The sequence below is a fragment of the Notamacropus eugenii genome, chromosome 5, assembly GCF_028372415.1.
Source record: "Notamacropus eugenii isolate mMacEug1 chromosome 5, mMacEug1.pri_v2, whole genome shotgun sequence".
NCBI classification, from domain to species: domain Eukaryota; kingdom Metazoa; phylum Chordata; class Mammalia; order Diprotodontia; family Macropodidae; genus Notamacropus; species Notamacropus eugenii.
This window is the reverse complement of record NC_092876.1, coordinates 246902575-246917618: the sequence shown is the minus strand read 5'-3', so window position 1 is coordinate 246917618 and position 15044 is coordinate 246902575. Positions and strand designations below refer to the sequence as shown.

At 37.7% G+C, this 15044-nt stretch overlaps 1 protein-coding gene across 6 annotated transcripts in view; it reads left to right on the top strand.

The window, feature by feature from the left end:
* PDE1A (phosphodiesterase 1A) overlaps positions 1 to 15044 on the top strand; it is a 489884-nt gene that overhangs the window by 46876 nt on the left and 427964 nt on the right. The window lies entirely within an intron of this gene.

Genomic DNA, 15044 nt, shown 5'->3' with positions numbered 1-15044 from the left:
AGGAGGACCTGAGTTCAAATCCAGTCAAAGTGAGTTACTAGCTATATGACCCTGGGCAAATCACCTTATCTCTATTTGCTTCAGTTTCTTCATCTGTAAAGTAGGGATAATGATAGCACATATGTCACAGGGTTATTGTGAAGATCAAATGAGATAATAGTAGCTAAGCACTTCGCATAATGCCTAGCAAGTTTTAAGTACGATATGAATGTTAGTTATTATTATTGCTTTTCTAATACTTGTTTCTAAAAGCTAATTACATCTGGCTGATAATCAATGGGAAGGACGCTGGACAGGCCTAATATATAAGAATTCTAGAAACTTCTAGCCCCTGAGCATTTCCCACAGAACTATGGGTCAGGGGAGAGTAGTGGTTTAGCTGTCTTCTGGAAATGAGGCACTCCGATGAGAACAGAATGTAGTCTTGGAGAATGTGTTAAATAGGAAATGGAGAAATGAAGATAAACGATCTTGTAGGTACCAAGGGCAAGTAAAGATATTGGGTTGAATGGATTGTAGAGATCAATGAAGAGAGAAGGAACAAGGGGAAAGGAAGAGATCTGTGGTAAGAAGGGCAGAAGGCTAGGGTATACCTTCTTGTAGACCATTTTCCTCTCATGTGTTAGTATTTCTTTTTTCTTTCTTTCTTTTTTTTTTTTGGTGAGGCATTTGGGGTTAAGTGACTCACCCAGGGTCATACAGCTAGTAAGTGTCAAGTGTCTGAGGCCACATTTGAATTCAGATCCTTCTAACTCAGAGCTGGTGCTCTATACACTGTGTCACTTATCTGCCCCCATGTCTTAGTGTTTCTACACAATGACCTGGCCACAAAATCCTTTAGTTTTTCTTATGTAATATAGTTGTTATTTTTTTTAATCTAGAAAATAATTTAAAAAACAAAAAATCAACCTTGTAAAGATATTTTTGAGGTACTAAGAATAAAGATAGATGAGTATTCTTCTTTTGTAAATGGGAGGTGAGAAGCAGCATGCCAGGATGCTGTAAGAAAAAAAGTGATATATGAATATTACTATAAAGGTGATATAAATAATACTGAGGATAAAGGTGATCTATGAATATTATTTTTATTCTCCTATAAATCAGAGGTGAGAGGTAGCATAAGAGCGGTTAGAGTACCATCTTTGGAGTCGAAATGATCTGAGTTCAAGTCCTGTGTCTGACCCAAACTGGTTGCATCACTCTGAGTGAGTCACCCTGTCAGGGCCCAAGCACTTCTTTAATATTATAATTTGCAGAGCAGGTTCATAACTGACGATATAGGAAATTTCTTATTTGGTACAATGTCCATTCTTGAAATTACAGGTCTTGTAAAAAAATATAAGATACAGAAAATAAATTCGGTAGTATTTTACTATTACAGTCTTGTAGGAAGTGGCATTTTGAAGAGAAACCTGAAAACATTAATATTTCACAGTTCAAATTACAAAATTACCTCAATGGTGATAACAGGAATCATCATTCAGTACTCAAGGTCTTTGATGCTCTACAAAATACCAACTTATCCTTTTCTTTTTATTGAAGAACAAATAATTGTCAAGAAGAGAGGCAATATGGCATTATTAATAAGAGAGGTCTAGCTATGAAGCCAAGATGACCTGAGTTCAAATCTTTCTTTTTGCACATCTTAACTGTATGGTTATGCAAAGCCTCTCAGTTGTGTAAATAGCATTGTAAGACAGAAATATATAAGGTATGGCAAATCTGGTGGAAAGAATTTCCCAACTGTGTCTGTCCATTCCGCTGATCAGATGGAACTTACCCTTGGTCTTCCAGTCCTGGAAGCAGGACCTCTATCTCACTTATTAGTCATGCCAGAATCTTTTTCTCCCTTGATAATAGGACTTGTATATGTTTAAACATGTTCAAATCAGAAATTCTAGTATATGGGATAAATTAGTGATTAATGAAATTCACCTTATTAAATAATAGTCACAGGCTACGATTTGGGTCATAAAGATTGGAGCATTATTTCCATCTATACTAATCCCCCCTTAAAGGCAATTAGGTGGTTCAGTGGAGCACTAGACCTAGAGTCAGTAAGACTCATCTTCATGAGTTCAAATCCTGCTTCAGATATTTACGAGCTGTGTGACCCTGGGCAAATAACTTAACCCTGTTTGCCTCAGCTTCCTCATCTGTAAAACGAGCTAGAGAAAGAAATGGCAAACACTTCCAGTATCTTTGCCCAGAAAACCCTAAAAGAGGTCACAAAGAGTCAGATACATCTCAACAATTTCCTTCTTAAGTCCCATTCTCAGCCTTCTCTCCCCAGTTCTACACTCTTTCACATTAGTGCTGTTTCATCACTCAGACAAGACTGAAGATGGCTCAGTTTTCTTTTTTCTTTTCCTTTGGTGGGAACTGGTAAAAATAGACCCAAGATTCCATTTGACTTCACTGTTCCTGACCCTTTGGGGTTTCACTTAGAGCTTTCACATTTTAATAAAACATTTTATGTCTTAAGTTCTCAGGGAGCTGCTATGACTGCATGTAGCAAGTCATTCACAGAACTGTGTACCAGAGAAGCATTATTCAAGTAGGAGTAAATGTCATGATAAGCCTGCTGTTTTCATGCATCTTTAGAGTTATTCCTAGTTGCTGACCCTTACTGACATGTCAATTTACTTGCTTTAATGTTTTGAAGTGGGGCTAATAGCATTCTAAAACTTCCCATGTTTTATCATGTCACCAAAATGCTAAAAGATTTATGCCCTTGCTAGTGCCAATACTTATTTTTATTGGGGATGGAGCAGTAGCAATTTTATACATTTAAAACTTTCATCTTCTTTTCTTCTAATCCATTAAGTGACCTCAGTAAGAGGTAATGTAGGTAGTCATAATAACTTTGAAAGGAAGGAATGTTAAGTTCAGTTCTCTGCTCTAGGCATATACTATATGTGTGTGCGCATCTATATATGTATGTGTAAATGCGTATACACACATCTATCTATATCTCTATGTAACCACAAAAGAAGAAGACACCAACCATTAGTCATACACTATGCTTTTAGGCTAAAGAATAAACCACTGGAATGATCTAGGAAGAGACAATTGAAGTCTATATAGTTTACAACAACCTTTTAAAAGTATTTGGCCAAGTTCCTGATCCCTTTTCTTCTGCCATGGTGGTACAATGTCAGGCTCCAACTCTTAAAGTAGGTATAAAATCATGTGCTTGCTATCAGTTCTTCCAAGGAGGAAAAGGCATGTCTGTCTCTGGTTGATTGTCTCTAAGAGAAGGGAGTAGACACCAGGGGCTGACTGCAGTGGTGGGAAGAGTGTATGTGGTAGTGAGTGCCACTGTGAACAAATAAAATCAACTTAGGTTGCGGTCTAAGCTAAAAGAATGATGACAAAGATAAAGAGGTTCTAAAGAGTCCACACATGGCAGAGAGAAACTGACAATGGGCTAGATTTACAGAGTAGAAAATGATGAGTTTTATTTTTTTTTAAAGTCCCAAAGTGTATAACATTTCTAGATCTTAAGCTGTATTGAGTAGCATGGTGTGGTGAAGAGAGAACAGGTCTCAGAGTCAGGAAACCTTGTCTCTGACACTTACTGGCTGGGTGACTCTGGGCATGTTACTTGTCCTCTCAGTGTCCCCAGGCAATTCTCTAAGACTATAAACTGCACAAGGAATGTGCAGTGCTGCATAAATAGAGGAAGTTATTGACCAGGAGCTCCCTACACAGGGAAATCACTGGTCTTCTTCAAAGCAAAAAAGCAGAAATCATAAAAACTGTTTAATATTACTTAGAAAAGAGAGAAGTTGACCAGTAGAATAGACAAAATAAGGGAAGATCCAGGTGCTGTAGTCCACTGTTAAAAATCTAAGAACACAAACTCCTTAGGGAAAGATGTATCTGACAAGAACTGGGAAAACTGGAAAGCAGTTAGGCAGAAATTAGGTTTAGATCAGAATTTTGCACTGCACATAACAACAAGCTCCAAATGAATACTGAATCTAAATAGAAAAAATAAAATTATTTTTAAAAACTAAAGGAGAACTGATGAACAGTTCTGGTTGTGAGAGGTACTTCTTAACTGAGCAGGAGATAAAAACAATCACAAAATGTAAAATAAACAATACAATACAATAAGAAAAAATAGCCTTTGCATGAACGAAATCATTGTAACTACTTACATTACTTACATTAAGATAAGGAATAGAGTAGGGAAAAAAATCTTTGGCTCCAAAATCTTGCTATCTAAGATATATAGGGAATTGATTCAAACATATGACTAAAATTTGTTCTCCAATAGATAAGTGATTAAATGATACGATAGTTTTCAAAAGCAAAATTACAAATGAGTACTAACCATATGAAACGCTGTTTCAAATGACTAATAATAGGAGAAATGCAAATTACAACAGTTTGGGGGTTTCACCTCCTCTTTCTGAAAGTTGCAGTGATAAAATATAGGTGAAGTCCATGTTCTATGTAACAAAATTCTGTTTTCTTTTATTGTTTTGAATAATGATATTAATTCATATTTATATTTTACTTTCAGTGTTATAGAAAAAGCACTTTCCTCACAACAACCCTGTGATAGGTAGTATAAGTGAAATAATTTCCATTTTTCAGATGAGGAAACTGAACCTCAAAGAGCTCAAGTGCACAGCTAACAAGTGTTAGAGCCAGTACTCATCTCATACTCAGGTGTTCTCATTTCAAGTCAAATGGTCTTTCCCTTACATTGCGCCTAAGTGTTGTGGGTTTAATCAGATTAAAAAAAATTCTAGTGCTTACTGTTTACAAGGGGCTGCTGATGCACAAACAGATCTAACACTGGGTACCAGATTCATGACAAAAATCTATCTTAAAGTGCTTACTAATAGTAAATAAGAAATATACATAGTAAATCAAAATTTCCAAAGCTATTCTTTTTTCTCTGAACTGTTACATTGTGAGTTTCAACATGTGTTTCCTTTGGGAGAAAGGACTGAACAAGATAATGGCAGCCTTGAGGTGTAGAGCAATAGGGAGCACCATTATCCCAAGCCTTGCACCTCTGGACACCCTGGTAGAGAACACAAATTTCATATGATTGGATATTTCAGATTTATTGATACTAAAAAAAACCGAGTAGATGGAGGACAGGATTATTTGTTTTTTTCATATTTGATTTTCATTATGTAAAATACAAAAGTCACAACTCAAGGGTTACTCATCAAGTTTTATTTTTTAATTTCCAGGTAGAATTTATTTTTTCACTGTGGTCTCTTGGCAGAAGTAATAGAAAATGACTTTCCCCACATCTAGCAGCCCTAAAAGGAATTAAATTCTTTATCAGTAGTCCTTCATAAGTTTTTAGCAAATTTTCTTAAGGGCAAGGTAGATTTAAATAGGACTCTTTGCACGTCAGAATTTGGGAGCCCAGCATGTTCAGATTAAAATGCTGTATGATTTGCATTTAGTACTCACTTTTCACATATCACATAGCCTCGAGACAGTCAAAATGCTGTTACCAGCTAAGATGAAATGGAGGTGGTTTTCTTTTTCTTTTACTTGCTAGATAGCTGAAGAAAAGGAAGGAAAGAAGACTGTAGCAATGGTACTTGGAAAATTCCAGGGATTTGTTCTGAGGTGTACATGCTGATGCCTAAGGGATAAAGCATTTTTATCCAGCATTTATTCAGCAAACATCTAAGTGCCTGAATACATAATGCCCTGTGCTAGGCACTTGGGAAGATAAAAAAGATTAAATTAAACCTGGATCCTACTCCATCCAGCAGCTTACATTTTAAATACAAACTGTCCCCACAGTCTTAATGAAGTTTTGAGATATTAAAGTTACAAACTGAACTGACTTTTAGTATACCTCATGTATCTCTCCTTGTGTACATATGAATGAATAAATGAGTGAAAAGCCTTTTTATATACTTAATTCTTTTTCTTCTTGTTAGTCAATAAGCATTTATTAAGAACCTACTATGTAGACATTGAGAAAGTGGAAAGAGAAAGTGGAACAAGTCTTTGTGCTCAAGGGGTGTATATTCTATCACTGCCTGGTGGAGCAGCTTTGGAATCAGGAAGACCTGGGTTCATATTAACTCTGACACTAGCTTGGCGCTCTTTTAACAGAGATTGAATGACTACTTGTCAGCCATGCTATAGTGGGGACTCCTTTCATGTATTGATGGGACTAGAAGGCCAGTGTGATCTCTTCCAACCTCAAATTCTGTGATTCTATGATTCTTTGTGACCATGGGCAAACCATTTAAATCTAGTTTCTGCATCTGAAAATGCTTATAAAAATACTTGTGGTATTTACCTCATCGGATTGTGAGAAACAAATGGAATAATGTATGGAAAGCATTCAAGTTTAAAGGCCTACATACAATTCAGCTATCCTCGGTGTCATTGTTGGAGTTATTATTAAGAAGGTAACTTTCTAGGTAACTTCTATTTTACTAAGGCATATTATTTACTGTGGAACGCCATTGTTTATTTGATTGGTGCCTTTCTGGTATAGTTCCTCCTAATTTGATAAACTTCCTTGCTTTGATCTCTTAAAAAGCTTTCAAAATTTCATTCTGTTAGTGGGGAAGAAAAGGGTATGGAGTAGGAGATGCTGGAGCTAGCTCTGGCTGCTTTAGCTGGTAGTTGTGTGTAAGCAGGGCAGTCACTGGGGTAGTGAGTACTGATGTCCTCTTTAAATAGGCAGATGCTGGATGACTTGCAAAGGGATGCTATCCAGAGTGAGAGCACAGGAAAAGGTCGGAGAAGGCTTCTGGGATCAGGGAAACAGTGTTCTGGTGGTGGTCTTGGTCTCTTGGGTGTTTTGACCCTTTGTCTCTATATCTGTGTGGGCCTGGTCTGGCATGCCTCTGGGGGCAGGCTTCCTGATGGTGTGCGTGCTTCTTGGCTTGTCTCTGTGGTCCATTAGTGTGAAGATGTCTTGTTCCAGAGACCAGACACAGGTCTCCTCTGGAAAAGGGAGAGCTGAGCAAAGTTGAGACTGTATTCCAGAAGCAGCCTAAGAGCTGTTGATCTGACAATAAAAGCAGATTTCATTCTTCCCTATCAACCTACTGTTCTTGGTTGAGATGGGCCCCTCTATGGGGATTCAGATGCCAAATGTTGTTCTGTCCAAAACTCTCTGACTAATGTGAAGGGATGAGGGGATGGAATCACTTCATTAAACCTACTGAACATTTTTTAATGGCTTCATATATATATATATATATATATATATGCTTACTTACTCATTGCTTTAGGCAGCTTTAAATCTACATATGAGAGAGGCAGAATGTAGAAGTAGACAGAGAACTGGCCATAGAGTCAAGCAGATCTGGGTTCATAATTCCCTGGCTCTGACATATAGTAGCTGTAGCACCCTCGACAAGGCACTTTACTCTTCAGAGCCACCATGGATGACAGGTTGCAGAGCATTTGTCAGTCTACACTGGGAAAGGTAAGTACCTAGGGCTCCCCACTAAGGAAGTTAACTGGTCCACTTACAAAACCAGCAACACCTAGACAAAAATTTACACAATGATGGGCCTAGAACATTAGCATTTATGTAGCATTTTTAAGGTTTACAGGACACTTTACAAACATTATCTCATTTGATTGTCACAACAACCCTGAGAGGTAGATGCTATGAATGTCCCATTATAGAGCTAAAGGCTGGCAGAGATTAAGTGACTGGTCCAGGGTCACACAGCTAGTAAATGTCGAAGGGAGGATGTAAACTCAACTTGCCTCGTCATGCTGATGGTACCTAACTGAGACTTTTTGCATTCTAGTTCTTGACTCCATAGAACTCCCCAGGAAGTATATTTCATCTATTAGAGATTTAGAGATTCTCAGACTCAAGGGAACAAACAAATTGATGCTGACTACATTTATAAAATTGATTAATAAACTAGAAAGTTTTTCTATTAATTCATGTGGCTAAGCAGATGTGATATTCACTTCATGTGGTCAGAATAGTTAACGTAGTCATACTTCTTCCACCTTGCCTTCCTTGGGCCAAAGCACTTTAAGAGAGGCACAGGAGGGATTAGAAGGCTCTATTAGGACACTTTTGGTTTTCAAGTTTTAGATTTGAAGATGTATTGAATATCTTCTCATCTCTGCTACATAGTTGTGCTACTAGAGGACAAGGAGCAAATGGGAGAAGTAAAGATTACTAAAAAAGAAGTAGCATCTTTCAGGTGCTCAGATCTTGATACGAAGAAAAAAGAAACAAATTGTCTAGGACAGAAGCTGCTTTGAACACAATTAGGTCATAACCAAGAAATGTGTTTTTATTAGATTGTTGGGTTCAAAACAGTAATTTTATTTCCTCACCCCCTATAGCTTCAGAGAATGGTTGAATGATAGGGATTAGGCCAGTTTTTAAAGTTGTGTGACTATCCCCTTTGCTGTAGCTATTGTCTTCCTGAAGGGTGTGAAATTGATGGTCTATAATGCAGTCATGGCATTACCAGGTGAAAATTGTTGTATTTTGTTCAATTGTTTATTTTGTTCTTAAGAACAGAAAGGTCTTTGAAGGGCTTTTAGCTAAGGTTACCAATGTATTTATCCATTTAAGAATCTTAGCCAGAGATAGCCCCTTTCCTTATGCCCTTATTCCATTCTATCCTTTCTCCTCCAGGACTTTTCCTCTTTGATTCAATCCTTTTTGTTCTCTTGCAGTTTCAATCTCTCCCTTTTCGTTGACTCCTTCCCACTGGAGAAACAGTGTGATGTTATGGCTGGAGTGTTGTACTTAGAGCCAGGGAACCCTAAACTCCAGTCCTGCCTTAGACATTTAGTAGCTAAGTAAACTTGAATAAATCAGTTAATCTCCCTGAAGCTCAGTTTTCTCACCTGTAATATGGAGTTAATAGCACCAACTTTATGGAATTGTGAGGATCAAAATAGGTGATGCATGTCAAGTACTTTCTGAACCTTGAAGCCCAAGATAAATATGTCTTACTCTAAGAGAAGAAAAAGAGAAAACAAAACCCTCTCAGCCTCCTGGCCTTAGTACCCCAAAGCAGAACTCTAAATAGGACTTTTTTTGCACCTAGAGCAAAAATAGTTTGGAAGATCACCACTTTTGGGGTTAGAGGCAGACATCACAATGTAGGGAGAAACAGAGAACCCAAGATACTATAAATTGTATTCCCTCTCCCCTCTTGGGTCATTTTTATAGCTTTCTATTTGAAACTAATTATTGTTAATAAGTAGGTAGAAAGGCCAGTTATTTCTTTACATTTAACATCCATTAAGCTTGATTATTGGGAATGGGTTTAAAGTGTTAATCCTTCATGTACCATCTATGTGCCTGAAGTAGCTCAAAGAGAGTCAAGAATAAACATCTGTAGAGTCTCTTCCCTGTATGCTTCTCCAAGGAACGTTTTGATTCCCACCAGAAGGATGTCAGGGAGTTTTGGGGGTCAGAGGATGGATGCTGTTTTCTCTCCAGAGAGAGGGGGTAAAGGACTAGATTATATCTGTCTTTTCTCTTAAATTTCATTAATCTAGGAAATGTAATTTTTAGGTTCAAACCATGTCTCCTGATTACTATTTCTTAAGGGGAAGGAGGGTCCCACACTATATATTCCAAGGCTTTACTCCTTCCCCACCAAATTCCAGTTCCACAATGAGCACACATAGCAAATAACAAAGAAACCCATTTTCCCTAGTTGGTAGAAAAACAGAAATCAGACAAGAGATGCCTAGGAGAATATATACCAGGCAAAACAGATTGAATGACTTATCTCACTCCTTTGAGATGGAGATAACTCACCTCAATGAAAAGAGTGTCCCAGATCTTACCCAAGAGAAAAATCCTTGAAGTCTCTAGTGTAGCAAGCTGAGGATAGGGATTTCATAGAGACTGGCAATGAGATTAGAATGCTGTATTCTCTCTTTGTCTCTGTGTCTCTGTGTCTCTGTCTGTCTGTCTGTGTGTGTGTCTCTCTCTCAGCTGAAAGCTAGAAGAACCTAAGATCTTTCTTCTCTCACCAATTCTGCCCACCCCTCACCTAGGCACAAAACATTGAATAATCAGTCTCCACCAATGATGAGAAAGCCTCATATGATTGGCCTTTTGGAGCTATAGTTATACATCAAATAGGCTGATACTTTTGGAGATGGAGTAGAAAGAGGTGCTAATGCTACTTCCCCTATACCCCCAGAATCACTCTCAAAGTAATAGTACAGCTGGAAAGAACCTTAGAGATCATATAGTTCAACAGCACTACTTTACAAAGGAAGAAACAAGTCTAAGGGGGAAGTGAATTGTTTCATAGTAAGAACAAAAGCTCATTCAGCTCCTACTGAGCAAGAGGTAGAACTGAGGTAGAGCTAAACTAAGCTCATATTCAAATATTCAGACTATTCATAATTCATATTCATTCAAATATTCAAAATATTCATACTGTGTTAGAACTGGAAGTGACCTTAGAGGCTACCTTCTCTAATTTCATAGTTTTACCATAAAGGAAACAGAGATCCACATTTACTATCAGAAGGAAAAAAAAATCCAAAACTGTAATCCTGTTCTTTGGAGTCCCAGACTAATGCCTTTTCCATGAGCTTGTAAAAATTTGGAGATGGGGGTCACTGTCCCTCCTATGTAGCAGCAGTCCTTGGTCTCACAACTTAAGGCAATTAGTTAAGAAAGGAAGGGGGCCATTTGGTCCTTCCAGGCCCATTCTAGCTCCCAAACTCACCCTCTTACCCATTCTTTAGGAATATTTCAGTAACTCAGGAGAGCAAATTTTGGAGGGAAATATGTGGCAGATGGTGGAAGTAGGAACATTAACCTCTAACAGAAGTTAGCCTCAGTACTGGCTCCTTCCCTTTGCCCCAGACACAGAGAATTCCTTGGGAGAGGATTCCTAGGCCAGGAAAGGCTGAGATGTCATCAGGGAGGCAAAGTCTGTATGTTAAAAGTGCTACCTCTCTTCTATTTTGTGCCATCTCTCCCACAAAGGCCCCCTTTATGAAAGTGGAGGATGGGGGCCCTTCTCAATCTGCCACTGTTTTTAAGTGGCCCTGCTTCCCATGTGGCTCCAGTGTGAGCCTTGGGCTACCAAAAGGGAAACCTTCTGATTTTTTAAAAAATACAATTATTAGAGTAGTGATAGATTATGGATCGACACTGTAATTGACTCTATGATATTTCTTGAAGCCATACAAAATGGAAACATCCATTTCACAGCACAAAAGGAGCCTCAGACTTAGAAGAGAAATCTAAGGAGGTACTTCCAGTTCTCTCTGATAGCATAATGGAGGTAGGTAATTAAACTGTTTTATAAAGCCAAGGGAGAACTCTCAGCATGTTTTTAATGCAAAACTGATTTGGAAAGTCTTGGAGTGAACTGAAGGAGGTGGGAGACAATAACAGAAATGTGAATGTGCTTGATATCCAGAGCATGAGTAAAAGGAAACTAAAGGTTTATCTTCACAGGTTTGTCCTTTGTTCTTGAAAAGGACCTTGATATCAGGAAGAAGATGACATGACATGCAATTGACTTTGATTTAAATGAGAGAGGGCTGTGCAAGGTCACCAGCCTCACTTTCTCCTTTGGAGTCATCCAGGTCCAATGGCCAGATATTCATCAGTACTCTGGAGATGAGCCAGGATGCAATGGGAGACCCTGGCCCTTTTAAGCTAAGATTTTTGCAGGTTCTCATTTTGAGTGATTCACCCATTGAGTGAATAGGCCTCTTTAAGAAGTGAGTCAAGGGATGGCTCATTAAATTTTAAAAAAATCATCTTTAATCAATAAATGGAAGAAGTGTCTTGTTATCCAAATTATCTTCCCTTTGTCAGAACTGAGAGCTGGAAGGTTCTTATTTTCCAACCAGCTACGTTAACTTCTACAAGTTTAAGATCTTATATATTCCTATCTCTCCACACTCAACCCAAGTGAAATATGAAAGTATTTGGGGTAAATATATCTGGTCCTAAGATCAGGCTCACATTTATTTTCAATGTGTGACAGACCACCTGAATTCCTGGTTCCCAGACCCTTACAACCCTTGAGATCTGCAACCAGCTTTTTCTTTCTGACTTTCTCAGATGATTGATTTCTTTTCTACCACAGGTAAATCATAAATTCCCTGACCCTCATCGATAACTTCCTCATTTTTATGATCATATGACATGTGGACCTTGAACCACCAAGGTTCAGCAATAAGAAATGGGCCTGTTCCTGGTTCTCTATAGATGCCAGCCGTTTATGTCACACTTGACCTTGAAGGTCAGGTTTCATCTCCAAGAAAGGGATCTTGTTACTGGGTTTTTCCTATAGGCATCCTCTGTCTCTCTGATTAGTTCTATTCTACCCCATTTTTGTCCCAGAAATAGATAAATAAACAAATAAAAATTAAAAAAGAAATAAAAAAACTATACTATAGTAGTGGTTGAAAATAGGTGTTTAATGAGATAGATACCAGGTTGTAACTGAAAGTTTATATTTCTTTAAATTTTTCATGTTTCTTTTTTTTTTTATAATAGTGACATCAGCTTTCTGATGATTGTGACAGCTTTTTTTTTTCCTACTAAAGATGGTATAGTGGATAGAGTGCTGGAGTCGAGGACACCTGAACTCAAATCCAGTCTTAGACACTTAATAGCTGTGTGACCCTAGTTAAGTGACTTAACCTCTTTGCCTCAGTTTCCTCAACTGTAAAAGGGGGATCATAATATTATAATAGCACTTACAGGGCTGTTGTGAGGATCAAATGTGATAACATTGGTAAAAAATGCTTAGCATAGTGCCTGGCACATAGGAAGTGCTATATAAATACTTATTCCTTTCACTGGCTGTAACAAAGGCTAGAGATTCATGATTAGATAAAATATGTTGCTATCTTAATAGTTTAATTTTAAGGAAACAAAATCCCAACTCAGTTTGATACTTCTTTCTTGGTCATCCATGCGCCAGAAAAGCTTATCCAGTTGTTCAGCGTAAATGTAAGCTAGACCCTACTAATGGCAGCTACCCAGCTAATAAGTGCAGTATCCAAGACTAAGTCATTAGACTTTAAAAGTCTGACCTTATAAGTTCTAAAAGGCAATGCAACAGCAACTAGTGTGGAATCCAAAACAAGAGAATGACCAAATAAAGTTGTCAATTGAATTGTATAAATGTTTAGAGCTAGCATCATCTTCATATAATCCTGCATGCACTTTTTTTTAATTGTAGAAATTTTAGAAGGAAAAAAGAGAGGTTTTATTTAAGCTTATATTTAAGCATAAATATGCTATAAATGATGCCTTTATTAACTTCTATGCGGTGTTATTATTTCAATAAAATGAATAGTACTTTAAATATAGCAGTTTTCTGATTCCTTTATACAAATATTTTCAAGCTCTGATAGAATATAGTGCTGCTGGTGATGATAGGGGGATATTTTTGTTGGAAGCAGGAAACTTCAGTCTGTGAAATCCATTAATTCCCATGAAGCCACTTGGAAAATTCAGCTCACAAAGTTTTTAAAATTGTCATTTGCCTCTTCTGCGTACCACAGATAAGTATATATAATTTCTGCAGTTATAAATGCAATTCCACCCACAAGCAGCAGTCAAATGCAAGAATTATTCAAGACTCAGAGCAGGTAATTTGTGAAAAATAAATCAGGAAACCAAAATGTAGTTATAGTATCTCTGTAAGATGGGAAGTTCATTCTTTAATTACCATTCTGCTTGGATTTAACCTAATTTGCTATATAAAAAAATGTTGACTTAACTTGTACCAGTAAATAGAGCCATAACTACAGCAGTCACTAAGACTTTATATCAAGGTGCCAAGATTTAAAGGGCTCTGATAGCATTTAAATCTTCATTCTAGCATTCAATTTTCTTTCTTCTTGACCTTTCTGTAGCATTTGTGGACTATTCCATTCTGCCGAGATTTTCTCTCCTCTCTGGGTTCTCATGAACTTGTTCTGTCATGGTTCTCCTTCTTCCTAACTGAACTATCTTTCCCAATAACCTATTGTAGGATCATCATCCATGTCTCATTCCCTATGCCCAAATATACTCCAGAGCTGTCTTCTAGGGCCTTTTCTCTTTCCGTAGATATTCTCTCAGCAATTTCATTAGCTCTCATGGATTTAGCAATCATATCTGATAATATCAATAGAGCACTTTAAGGTTTGCAAAGTAGGGGAAGAATGAAAGAAAGATGGAGGAACAAGGTGAAGCAGATAGAAGTTAAGTGACTTGTCCAGAATAACACAACTAGTAGGTGTCTGAGGCTGAGTTTGAACTCAGGTCTTCCTGATTCCTGGCCCAGTGCTCTGTCCACTGTGCCACCTAGCTACCTTTCTGTATAGATGATAGCCAAATCTACATATCCAGCTTTCTTCTCTCCCCTGATTTCTAGTCCTTCATCTCCAACCAGCATTTCAAACTCAATAATGTCAAAAACTGAACCCATCTTTCCCTGAAAATCCATCCTTCCTCCTAACTTTTTCAACTACTGTTTTTCTTCATCAAACAGCTTCCACTAATCCATCATCTACACTACTGGTAAATTAATATTCCTAAAGCATCTGATCATATAATTCCCTGCCTCACAAAACTTCTGTGTCTCCCTTTGGTCTCTAAGATCAAATGAACCTCCAGTTGGGCAGTTAAAGCCTTTCACAATACATTTCAGTCCAGTCTTCTCTCTCATGCACTCTACTTCCCAATCAAACTGACCTTGCTTTTCACAAACATGCCATGCCATTTCCCTCTTCTGCATTCCATGCCTAGCATGCTTTCCATCCTCATCTCTACCTCTTAGAAACACCAGCTTCTTATAGACTTTAGCTAAAGAGATACTTCTATCAAGAGGCTTTTCAAACTCTCCCAATTATTAGTGGCTGTTTCCCAAATAATTTTGGATTTACTATGCACATGCTTTTCTGTGAATATTTTTTACTCTCTGTCCTTCCCAAGTAGAATACAAACTCCTTGAGAGTAGGGACTGTCTTTTGTATTTGTACTGTGCCTAGCCCAGCTCTGGTATATAATATGGTACATAAAATACTCTTTGATGGGTTACAGTGAATTGCAATGG